Below are 12807 nucleotides of genomic sequence, written 5' to 3' on the forward strand. Positions count from 1 at the left end.
CTGATGTCCTTCACACAGATTTTCCCATTTGAAAAGCAATGGAATTGCAAACCAAGGCCTGCAATTGGAGAGGTTGCCCTTGTGACTTTTAATTTGGGGTTCAAATCTGAAGCCACTATTTATCTTCTTATATACGGCATTTTGTTTGTTTTTGTTTTCTCTCCTGACTATCAGTTACTAAGACCTTGTCAAACCCTGATTTATGTTGTTCTGGAGACCATCTCTCTTTTTGAGACAGTCTCTGGGGCCTCCCAAAGTAAACCTCTTAAGTGTGATAGGTTAGGACATTTAAATATATTGTCCACATTTCTAGAAAATATGTTCTGCTAGATTTTCATGTGATATTTACTACATGTGTGTGTGATTTATATAGGTTATGTTATCACCCTTATGTCCAATCAGGTTTGTTACAAATAGAAAACCCTGCAAATTAATGACAGAGTCAATTCATGAGTAGAGAAACGTTTGATATAGAACTTAAGCAATTATGTTAAAAGTATTGTTTTTAAATTTGAAAAGCAAGCTGATTAGTATTTTATAAACAAACAAACAATAACAACAAAATTCTTCCAATCAGTTGAAGTCTCAGGAGATGTCTTAAATACAAATAATTTTAGATGTTGGACATCCTAAGCTTATGAAGAAAATGGGAACACACATAAGTTCTTCCTCTGGTTTCTAGTTGGGAGCTCATGCATATGCCCTGATTTAGAATCTACTGCTCCTCTGTTCCGTAATTGACCCCTTTCTCTTATCTCCCTCGGGCCCAAATCCTTCTGGAGTCACTAAGATTGGCAGTGTGGGGAAGCAGCTGCTGGTTTCAACCTTCACACGTTCCTCCTAAGAGAGAAGTAGGACCTGTTTTTTGTGACTATTCTTGACAAAAGGAGTTTCAAAATAATTATGCTAGTGGAAAATGAATCCTCATTCTGCTTGTTGCAATGATAATGAGCCACAGATAAAATGATCTTTGAAAATCCCTTTTAAAATCAGTTAAAAAGAAACAATTAACCTGTTGTGTTAACTTAATTATTTTTGAACCCTGTAAAATAGTATTCTTTTTGATTAAAACTATTTAAAGTTTCCTTTAAGGTTTCCTCTGAAGTTGGAACATTTGTGCTTAGAATGGTTTTTGCAACTGGGTTGAACAAATAACCTCTATTACTCAAACTTAGCTTTCTGCCACTGAAGTAGAACTTATGAAAGCAGACTTTACTGAGCAACCTCAAGGGAGGCCCTGGAGGAGGCAGCAGAAGTACCAAGGAGCTGTTGTGGGAGGAGCTGAGCTGGTGCCACCACCACAGGCAGAGCGCACTGTTTCCAAGAGGCAGTCTCAGAGGGCTGATGTCTTCAGGAACTGCTGGAATTCCCACACAGGCAGTCGGGGCTCTAATGGGGATTGGAGAGGGAGAGTTCTTGCTCAGACACTTTCAGTCAGAATAGCAAACACAAGCCCTCTTTTATGTGGGCACGGAGAGGGAGGCACCCTCTGGGAGGGCTGGACTTTTTCTCAGCATTTATACATAGAGGTGGTAAACACCCCGAGTAATGTGATCTTTAAGTATGATAGAAATAAAGTAAAAAAGATAAACATCAGGAGAGAAATTTATCAAGAAAAACTTACCCACTTTTAGGGAGCCCATGGAATATTTAGAATGAATGATAATGTTAACATGAAAACAAACTTGGGCAGGGAAAGAGGACAAGAAGGAAAGGAACTTGAAAATAACCCCTTTAGGGACGCCTGGGTGGCTCAGTTGGTTAAGCAGCTGCCTTCGGCTCAGGTCATGATCCCAGCGTCCTGGGATCGAGTCCCACATCGGGCTCCTTGCTCTGTGGGGAGCCTGCTTCTCCCTCTGCCTCTGCCTGTGCTCGCTCTCTCTCTCTCTTTCTGACAAATAAATAAATAAAAAAAAAAGAAAAGAAAAGAACCCCTTTAGTTTTCTAGCAGTCTAAAAGAGGCACTGGACTGACGGTAAATAAAGTCATAGCCCAGATCCCAACAATAATTCTGTGGTTTGTTGGAAACAACCCACTTATTAAACCTAGAAAAATCAAAAGATTAAGTGTGCCAACATGTGTTCTTTGTAGTTCCTGAGTTATTGCCCTAAATTATTTCAGAGGTACAAGCATCTGGTTGGTTGGTAAAGATAACAATGATACTAATAATACTAGTAGTAATAATGTCATTGCCAAGTGTGCTAAACACTTTAGAAATGTTGATTTATTGAAACTAAGCAACATTCTTTTATGAGGTAATTTTTCAGATGAGGGAACTGAACCTCAAAAAGATTAGGTAACTTGGCCAAGATCACACAGCTGAAACTGGAAAGCAAGACAAAACTATACTCTTAGCTTATTGCCTCAGTAAGTAGTAAAAGGAATAGAATGAGAGATTGGAGATCCTAGTACTATTCAAAAATGCTGTAGCCCATAACTTGAGTGTGAATGAACCACACATATTCTTTGTGATTCCTTTTTTTTTTTTTAAAGATTTTATTTATTTATCTGACAGAGAGAGATCACAAGCAGGTAGAGAGGCAGGCAGAGAGAGGAGGAAGCAGGCTCCCTGCTGAGCAGAGAGCCCGATGCGGGGCTCGATGCGGGGCTCGATGCGGGGCTCGATGCGGGGCTCGATGCGGGGCTCGATGCGGGGCTCGATCCCAGGACTCTGAGATCATGACCTGAGCCGAAGGCAGCGGCTTAACCCACTGAGCCACCCAGGCGCCCCTTCTTTGTGATTCCTAAGAGCCATCCTTCTCTTTTCATGCCTCCTCAATCTATTTCCTGTTAATACGTGGCTTGAAACAATTCTTCCTTGGACACTTATAAACTTGAATCAGCTAAATAGAGTTTCCTACAAAGTCAGATATGGAAAATTGCCAAAATGACATTCCTTTGGTAGAGTTTCTAAGAAATTGTAGTTCCAGGAGTAAAATTATGATACCAGACACTCCGCAAATTTGTTGAATGAATGAGTTAATAAATAAACTGAATGGACAAAATACTTGGGTAGAGGGTAGGTTTTTGGAAATTATTCACCATTCAGTAATTATTTATTGAGTGTCTATTATGTGCTATGACTAATATTATAGTGTCACTGAGGGCAAAGTTCAGCAGCTAGCCACCAATGTTTATTTAAGGCCTTTTCCAAAGTGCAGGCTATTAAGTTCTGCTATGCACCCTGTTTTCTCCCTTATAAAACAGAGGGTTTAACTGGTGATTTTTTATGGTCCCTTCCACTTTCCACTTTCTATCGTTGTATGATTCTCAATATTATTTTAATAAAGTTCTAAATTTTAGAATAGTTTTAGATGTACTGAAAAAAATGCTAATATATAGAAATTTCCCATATACGCTATACCCCGCAGTCTCTATTATTTAACATTTTGCATTAGTGTGGTGTGTTTGTTACAATTAGTCAATATTAATACATTATTACTAATTAAAATCCATACTTTATTCTTTTTTTTTCTTAGTTTTACCTAATATCCTATTCTAGGATCCCCTCCAGGACACCACATAATGTTTACTTGTCCTGTCTACTTAGGCTTCTGGCTGTGATGGTTTCTTAATCTCTTCTTGGTTTTTGATTATCTTGACAAGTTTTTTTCCCGAGTAATCTCTATATCCTACGTGGGGCTTGAGTTCACGACCCAGAGATTAAGAGTTACATGCTCTATTGACAGCCAGCCACACACCCCTGATCTTGACAAGTTTTGAGGAGTACTGGTTAGGAGTTTTACAGAATATTCCTCAAACAAGATTTGGCTAGTATTTATTATATGATTAAATTTGGGTTATACATTTTTGGGAAGAACACCACAAAGTTAAAGTGCCATTTTCATCACATCATATGAAGGGTACATACTGTGAATGTGACTTATCACTGTTGATAGTAGCTTTGGTCATCTGGCTGGGGTAGTGTTTGCTGGGTTCCTCTAAAGTTATTCTTGTCCTCCCCCTCTCCATACTGCACTCTTTGGAAGGAAGTCATATGTGCATGCAGCCTACACTTAAGGAGTGGGGAGTTATGTTCCATCTTCCTGAGGACAGAGTATCTACGTAGATTTTTTGAAATTCCTCTGTACATGAGATTTATCTATTCTCCCTCATTTATTTATTTATTCATTTATTTGTTTATTTATCCCAGTATGGACTCATGGATATTTATTTTATACTTTGGATTATAATCAAGTATTACTTTTAGAAAGTGTTTTGTTGCTCTAATTGTTCCAGCTTTGGCCACTGGGAGCTCTTTCAAACTATATCCTGTGTCCTTTTGATATATACCCTGTTCAGGTGTTTGGGTTTTATGTTTTTTCTTTTTTTTGCCCCAACATTTATGTTCCTGCTACTCGAAGGTGCTCTAGACTGATCTTGTATATTTCCTGTCCTAGTCTCAGAATCAACTATTTCTCCAAAAAGCCCTGGTTTCTTTTAAGAGAGAATGGATTAGAAACAAAGTCTAGTTACTAGGTAGGCTCAATGCTACTGGTTTGTCATAACTTCTAGACCCTGCCAGCTCACAGAGCAAGGAAATATATATACTTTTTCCTTGTGTATACTAATCTATATATGTACACATATCTATACAAATTTCTCTATATAACGATTTTATCTGTATCAAGCTAAACATGAGTTTATACTGATGTCTCCAACTTGAATCCACTACTGCATGAAATGTTCTAACCTCCTCCCTTTGATTATCTGTAACCTCCTCCTACCCAGACAGTGAGAAGCCTGTCCTTTACCATCTGCCATTTATTCAGTTGTTAAATTACAGTATGCATGTATAGCAGTATCAGAATTATCAATCTGTATCCTGTGATAAATAATTTTATCAAGTAGAGTACATCAAGAGTACTTGTGTATAGTATCTTTCTTTTTCAAGATTTTATTTATTTGTCAGAGAGAGAGAGAATAAGAAGGTGGGGAACAGCAGGTAGAGGGAGAAGCAGGCTCCCTGCTGAGCAAGGAGCTCAACATGGGACTTGATCCCAGGACACTGGGATCATGACCTGAGCCGAAGGCAGACGCTTAACCGACAGCCACGGAGGGGTCGCTGTGTAGTGTCTTTTTGTCTTCAGTCTTATAGATTCTACTTCCAAAGTTACTTAGGTCAGCACCTTTCCCTCCACCACACCCTTCAGTGAGGGTGTTTTTTTGTTTTTTTTTTACATGTTAAATACAGTTAGATTGTGTTTTCACATTCTGCATTCCATCCTGGGATACCCCAGCCTCTTAATATTTTTATTTGCATGCTATGCTATAAAGGCCTATGATGCTATATCCATGGCATCATGTATCCATCATTATTACGTTACAATACAGAATAGTCTCACTGCCCCAAATTATCTCCTGTGCCTCATCTACTTGGCCTTCCCCTTGCTCGGAACTCCAGCCAACCATTGATCTTTTTACCATTTCTAGTTTTACCTTTTCCAGACTCTTATATAATTGGAGTCATATAGTATGTAGACTGTAGAGACTGGTTTCTTTCACTTAGCAATATGTATTGAAGAGTTATCCTCATATATTTATGGTTTGATAGTTGATTTCTTTTTAACACTGAATCATATTCCATTATATAGATATGCCACAGTTTGCTTATCCTTTTGTCTGTTAAAGAACATCTTAGTGGGGCACTTGGGTGGCTCAGTGGGTTAAAGCCTCTGCCTTCGGCTCAGGTCATGATCCCGGGGTCCTGGGATCAAGCCCCACGTTGGGCTCTCTGCTCTGCGGGGAGCCTGCTTCCTCCTCTCTCTCTCTGCCTGCCTCTCTGCCTACTTCTGATCCATGTCAAATAAACAAATAAACTCTAAAAAAAAAAGAATGTCTTAGTTACTTATAGCTTTTGCAATTGTGAATAAAGGTGCTATACATATTTATGAGCAGTTTTTGTTTGGACATGAATTTTGAAATAAGTTGATCAATATCTTTTTTGATATTTTTTTTCAATTTGTTGGTTTGTAATCATCTAGCTTTTATATGGCTTCTCAAATATAGTTACTTATTTGTTTATTTATTTACTTAATAAGATTTTATTTATTTATTCGACAGAGGGAGAGAGAAAGAGCATAAGCACAGGGAGTGGAAGAGGGAGAAACAGGTTCCCCACTGAGCATGGAGCCCAATGCAGGACTTGATCTCAGGACGCCGGGATTATGACCTGAGCTGAAAGCAGTCACTTAACCAACTGAGCCACCTAGATGCCTCTCAAATATAGTTATTTAAAAAATAATGAACAGTTGCACATAAAAAATCTGTTCAGAATCAGGTACCATCTTTTATAAAAATATAAATAATGAACCCATAAATATTTTATGGAATAAGAGAACTTTAAATATAGGGCAATTTAGAAATATTACATTTAATGTTTTTTAGAATATGAGCAGACCTGTGGTCTACCAAAGCCATTTCTTTCATATTACAAACAGGAAATTTATAGGTGTTGAATTAGCTGCAAAATGTTCCTTTTATTGCTCCCTCACTAACAAAACATGTTGAGAATTACATGTTTGGAAATCCAAATACAGGCCTTTGCAACTTGAAGTAATAAATACAACACCATATTAGATAAGTAAACCCAGCTTCCTTTTTGTGTGTACATGTCAGATAGGATACATGAAGTACTAAGAAATAGTAAGCAATGGAAATATTTTCCCTGGACATTTCATTTTTAACACATGATGTTTTACATACAGCATATTCCTATTAAAACATAACTGTGGTTCTATAGGATATGGGTATACATTAGAGTGGGAAACAAGTATGTTCACTAAAGTTTTAAAACATGGTAGCAGTTCTACCAAAGGAAAAGGAAAAAAAGTCTTATGTAACACTGTCTTCTATGAAATTGCAAGTTAGTCTTTGCCTTTAATACTAGTATTCAAAGGTTGTTCCTTCTTTGTGGATGCATTAACAAAAATTGCCCCCACATTGTTACCACCTTACAGAATTTTCACTGTATTTTCCCATAGTATCCAAGTGGCTTATGCTGATTGGTCCAGTCAAGCTCGAGTATAAAATATCCTGGCATCAAGGAAGCTTTAACATTGAATGGTATGTTTATTTTGTGTATTTAGTTACCCGACATAAAATATTTGAAAAACTGGAGAAGACCAAGTACCAGGAGAATGAGGGGCTTAAGAATATACTAGTTCACTGGGTGGCTCAGTGGGTTGAGCCTTTGCCTTCAGCTCAGGTCATGATCTCAGGGTCCTGGGATCGAGCCCATATTGGGCTCTCTGCTCAGCAGGGAGCCTGCTTCCCCCCTCTCTCTCTGCCTACTGTGATCTCTCTCTCTCTCTGTCAAATAATAAATAAAATCTTAAAAAAAATATATACTAGTTCAATACATGACTTTTTTAGTATCAGAAAATTGATGATTCTAAAGCCATGTTGGCAAATGCTGGCATTCCCTGACCAAAAAGGTTCTGGGATTTCTCTGTTAGGAGCTTGACTCACTGAGAGTTGAGGACTGATTTACCAAGAAGCCTGGAGGATTTGAGGGCTTTAGTTTAGCAGAAGGAATTTAAGAGAGAGTTCATGGGAGTCTGATTCTCTCTGAAGCAGAACATACCTTATGATGTATCACATGGGAGCTTCTGTAGATTAACATGCACCCTTTAATGTACAAAAACTAAACAGGGAAAAATCTCTCTCTTTCATTTTCTCTTCCCCATGTAACAGGGGGCCCTTCAGATGCCTAATTACCTTCAACTTCCTAGAATCTCTTTCTACCCTTTGTTCCCATTAAAATTTATAAGTGACAGGCTCATATACTCCCATGTTTTAGCTACCTCTCAAATAGGGCCAAACTATTTACAACCAATAGTTTTTAAGTGTTCCAACTTCCCAGAAACATTCACAGTGATTTGAACCTTTGTTCCTTTGTTTGTTTAGATGGAAAAGCAGCAAGCCAGAATCAGACGTTTATTCCCTGGATCTTCTTTAATAGTTCCCTGAATACTCTTAATTATGCCAATATGAGGTAAATTGATATATATGTCTCAGAGGAAAGGAAAATACAGAGATTATTCTTCCCAGTATCCCCCTGATATGCTAAATTAAACTTAACTAAAGCCAAAGATCCTCCAGGAAGAAATGGATTAAGAACCTATTCCCTGTCCTTTGGAGATTAGAACTTTCTGAAGGGCTGAAAAAACCCTGACAGAGATCCCCTGGTAGCAAGACCCCTTGAAGTTCCTCCAAGAAGAAATAAGGAATCTGGCATAGTGACTTAGGCTTAACACCAGGCCCCAGAGGTTTGTGGGGACGGCGTGTTCTAGATACAGAGTGTAGCTGTGGTTAGAAACCCAATTACGCCTGGCCACTTTGGCAAAGCTGTCATGTTTAGGGAACAGTGGCTGATTCTGTGAGTGTAAAACCAGTAAGCTGTCATTTTGGGAGTCTGTGTCCTCAGTGCCACTCTGCTGCCTGCGCAGGGTTCTACAGCTGAAAGGACATCCTTATAAGCAAGTTTTTAATAATGACACAGTGTAGAAGTGATGAAAATCAGAACTTTAAATGGACTGATTAGTTCTTTCCACGTGGAACTTTGAAATAATACAGCTCCTTTTGGACTAAGTAACTTCCCAGGGTTCCTGGACAGTTTGAGGAACAGTGAGTCCTTGAGAGAGGGAGATACGGAATCACGTAAAATAAGGAGGAATGGAGGTTTAAGCAAGTAATTAGAAAAATAAAGAAGATGCCCCGTTTTGCAATCCAAACTGGGAGAGGTCATGCAGATTATATGTAATATTAGTTTATTGTGAATTTCCAAGAGATTAAGTGTTTGTCAAATTTATTTACCCACCAAATATTTTTCCTCTAAAGTAAGCAACTTGAGGGACTAGATCCCAAGGAACACTTGGAAAATGCATCTCAAATGGTAGAATTTTAGATACTAAAAGGAGCAACACACCTGGGACAAGGACCTTTTCCTGGCACCCACTCAAATGATTGTTAACTGTGACAGACTGAGTTCCACAGTTCTGTGATGCTAATGACAGTATTCTAGTAACTCTAATTCAAGGAGGGCAGAGTGCACAGGGAGAGGGTGCCGAAAAGAGATCATAGCTTTCTCCTTGATTCCATCTGTCCTTTGCCTTTGTATAATGACCATCGCCGGCAATCTCTTGTTGGCTCCATGAGTAAGGATTTTTGTTTTATTGTGTTAAGTATCCTCAGAGCCTAGAGCTCTGCTTGGCACCATGTAAGTGTTTAATAGCTATCTGTTGAATGAATGAACTTCTGGCCTTCACTGCACTGGCGAAGTTATTAAAAACTTAACATGGCTGGACACCTAGGTGGCTCAGTCAGTTAAGCATCTACCTTTGCCTCAGATCATGATTCCAGGGTCCTGGGATCTAGTCCCACGTCGGGCTCCCTGCTCAGTGGGGAGCCTGCTTTTCCCTCTCCCTGTTGCTCCCCCTGCTTGTGCTCTCTCTCTCTCTCTGACAGATAAATAAATAAAATCTTAAAAAAAAACTAAACTAAAAAACAAAAACAAAAACAAAAAAAACTTAACATGGCCTTTTTTTCTTTTTTCTTTTCTTCCTTTTTTTGTCTTTCTTATGTGTGTGTGTGTGTGTGTAGTTTATACCTTGCAGATGCAGAGCAGATCCTTCTGAAAATTCAGGAAGTATGAGAAGAGTAATAACTTGGAAATCTTGACTAGGTTTGGTAGGCTCAATTCTCTGAAACAAATGGAAAATAACATTTCATTTAAAAATCAATTGAAACCCACATTTGCCCAAGTCGAACCAACCATTTCAAACTCCACCAGCTGAATCACTATTCCCCAGCTCCACTCTGTGCCCAATCTAAGGACAAGTGTAACATATTTAACAATTGTAAGTTGTATAAATAAAGTGAATTCAATAAATCGGTATATAGGCAAAACATTAAAAATATTTCCTTTCTGCTCTCTAAATTATCATTAAACTACTTACCATGTGGTGTAAGTCAAAATGGTCATCAAATCATTCTAATGATTTCTTAAGTCATTATTTTTTAGAAATTACTTGTGTAGTCTTATGTTTAATAAGCAATCACGAAACTAAATGTTGCCTGTCTCTAAGCTACGGTTTTACAGAGGAAACTGCACCAAACTCTTTCATTGACTTCCTCATGAAATTGATGGTGGTTGGTTCTGGCACCAGGCTGCAGTGTGAGGGTGACTAGGTGGGCTGTCCATTATGTTCTAGAGCCTATACCAGGGGGGCCTTTGCTTCTGCCCCCGCCTACAAAACTGCTCCTAGCAGGCCTGTCCCACACTCCTGCCAAACCTTGGTCCCTCCTGGGCAGCAGGCAGGGGCTAGATTCCTCCCAGCTACCATCTTGGTCTGCTCAACTCATGCCCCACTGTCTAGATGCACTAATCCCTTTACCCCCTACTTAGCGGCCATTGGATGATATCATTCAGTAATATACGGTCTAATTTAAGCTACTTACCAACCATTAGGTCAGTATTTCTATATTTTAACCTGTAAGAATGCTATGCCAGTGTGTATTAGTTGAATTATCAGCCATGACCCAGTTTCTTCCTAGTAGTTCAGAAAATCTCAGTCTTCTCCCAAATATGTTGTTCTTGCCAATGCTCTATCTCTGAGCTAATGCTGGAAAAAATCCCCTTCGTTGCCTGAGTTGCCCAAGGTTACCAAACTAAGGCTGCCTTACTCTCTTGGTGATTTACTCCTATTACAACCCAGAGTCTCTGGATAACTATATCAGAAAACAACCTGAGCCTCATACCACCCTCAGTTTGCTTTGCCTCCCATAGCTCGCCATTTTTTAGATTAAGCTTGTACATTTCTTTTCTGTTTTATTGAGATATAATTGACGTACATCACTGTATAAGTTTAAGATGTATAGGATAATGACTTCTATTTATTGTAAAAGGTTTACGTGCATTACTTCATATAGATTAAAAAAAAAGAAAAAAATATTTTCATTGTGATGAGAACTCTTAGGGTCTACTCTCTTAATAACCTTCAAATATATCACACAGCACATATAGTAATCATGTACCTTACATTCCCAGTACTTATTTATCTTGTAATTGAAAGTGTGTCCCTTTTGACCACCTTTATCCAGTTCTTTCCCCCCACAGCCCCATCTCTGGTAACCACAAGTCTGATCTCTTTTTCTATGAGTTTGGTGTTTTCTTTTTTAAGATTCCACATGTAAGTGAAATCATACAGTATTTGCCTTTATCTGTCCAACCTATTTCACTTAGCATAATGCCTTCAAGTTCCATCTATGTAGTCACATGTGGCAGGATTTCTTTCCTTTTTTTAATGGATGAATATTCAATTGTATATATACATATACCACAGCTTCTTTATCCCTTCATCTGCCTATAGACATGTTGTTTCTGTGTCTTGGCTATTGTAAATATTACTGGTATGAATATGGGGATGCAGATATCTCTTTACCATACTGTTTTCCTTTCCTTCCCATATATTCCCTGAAGTGGAATTGCTGGAGCATAGGGTAGTCCTATTTTTATGGAATGAAAAGCAGAAGCTTGCCCATTTTAATTGGATAATTTGCTTTTGTTATTGTATTTTGCTGTTGAGTTGCTTGAGTTCTTTATATATTTTAGATATAGCCCCTTATCAACTATGTGATTACAAATATTTTCCCCTTTCTATAGGTTATTAATCATTTCTTTTGTTGTGCAGTCTGTAGATGTTGACACTCATTTTGTCCTAGATAATTTCTCCCCAATAGCTTGAGAAGTTAGGTAGAGATCTTTGATCCCCAGTGGTTTAGGAGAATTGTTCTCAACATGGCTGGGCCTCAGAAGCAGTTAGTTGTGTGGGACCAAGGCATGAAGACTGAAAATTCCATAGGTCAGTTGGCTCTGCATCCAGGGTTGGAAACCCTTAGCTTAAGGGGTCTGTTTTGGCTCCAAAGCAAGTACTCACTTTTCCCCTCCATTCATTAGGCCCACTGCCAGATGTACCCTCATGCCTCAACAGGATTAATTCTTAGGAAATTCATAAACAGTTTGGTTACTTTGGGATTCCTGCCACTCTGTGAGCCACTCCTATGAACAGTGATGCACAATTTCCTTTATGGCAATTCCATAAGTTACATTTAAAAAAAAAAAAAAAAAGCCCTGACATCACAAGGAAACCACTTTTAGTTGCTCCATTTCCTGGAGCCTACAGCTGGCAAAATGCCTGGGACAAGATGTATTCAATTCTACTCAAAGCAGAGCTGTGTTAGGAGAAACAGATGGCCCACCTAAGGTGAAAAAATTACTTTCTTGGGGGGAAGGCAGGGTGGTTTATTCATCTCTTCCTCTAGGAAAGCAAGTACGTGTGGAGGCAAAATAAACAAAACACATTACAAACACATTCCACAGATGAACAGAATAAATGGCGCTGAACAAGCCTATTGGAGGCATCTTCCTGCCCCTAGGCAGGCTGTAGGAGCTTGTCATATGATTATTAAAGTGCCCCCAGCTCTTGAAAATCATTCTGTCAGAGGAAGTAATAAGAACCAAAACATAATTGAAGAGACAACCCATCATTAACCTTCTCTGAGAGCTGGTAATGAGGGACTGAGAAGACTGAGGAGAGTCAAGATGAACCAGAAACTGGTTCAGGAAAATGACTGGATATAAAACAAATCAGTATAGGTCATCTGCATTTGTTTAGAACAGGGGCAACCACGCAGTGAGAATTTGTTGCTGACCATCTCACATTTTCCAGAGGAGAGGGACCCCTTTCCTGGAGGTTACCAGTGTTCAGATCACTCAGAAAGCACATTCCCTTCAGAAGACTTTTC

Source organism: Lutra lutra, chromosome 2 (assembly GCF_902655055.1).
Source record: "Lutra lutra chromosome 2, mLutLut1.2, whole genome shotgun sequence".
NCBI lineage: Eukaryota > Metazoa > Chordata > Mammalia > Carnivora > Mustelidae > Lutra > Lutra lutra.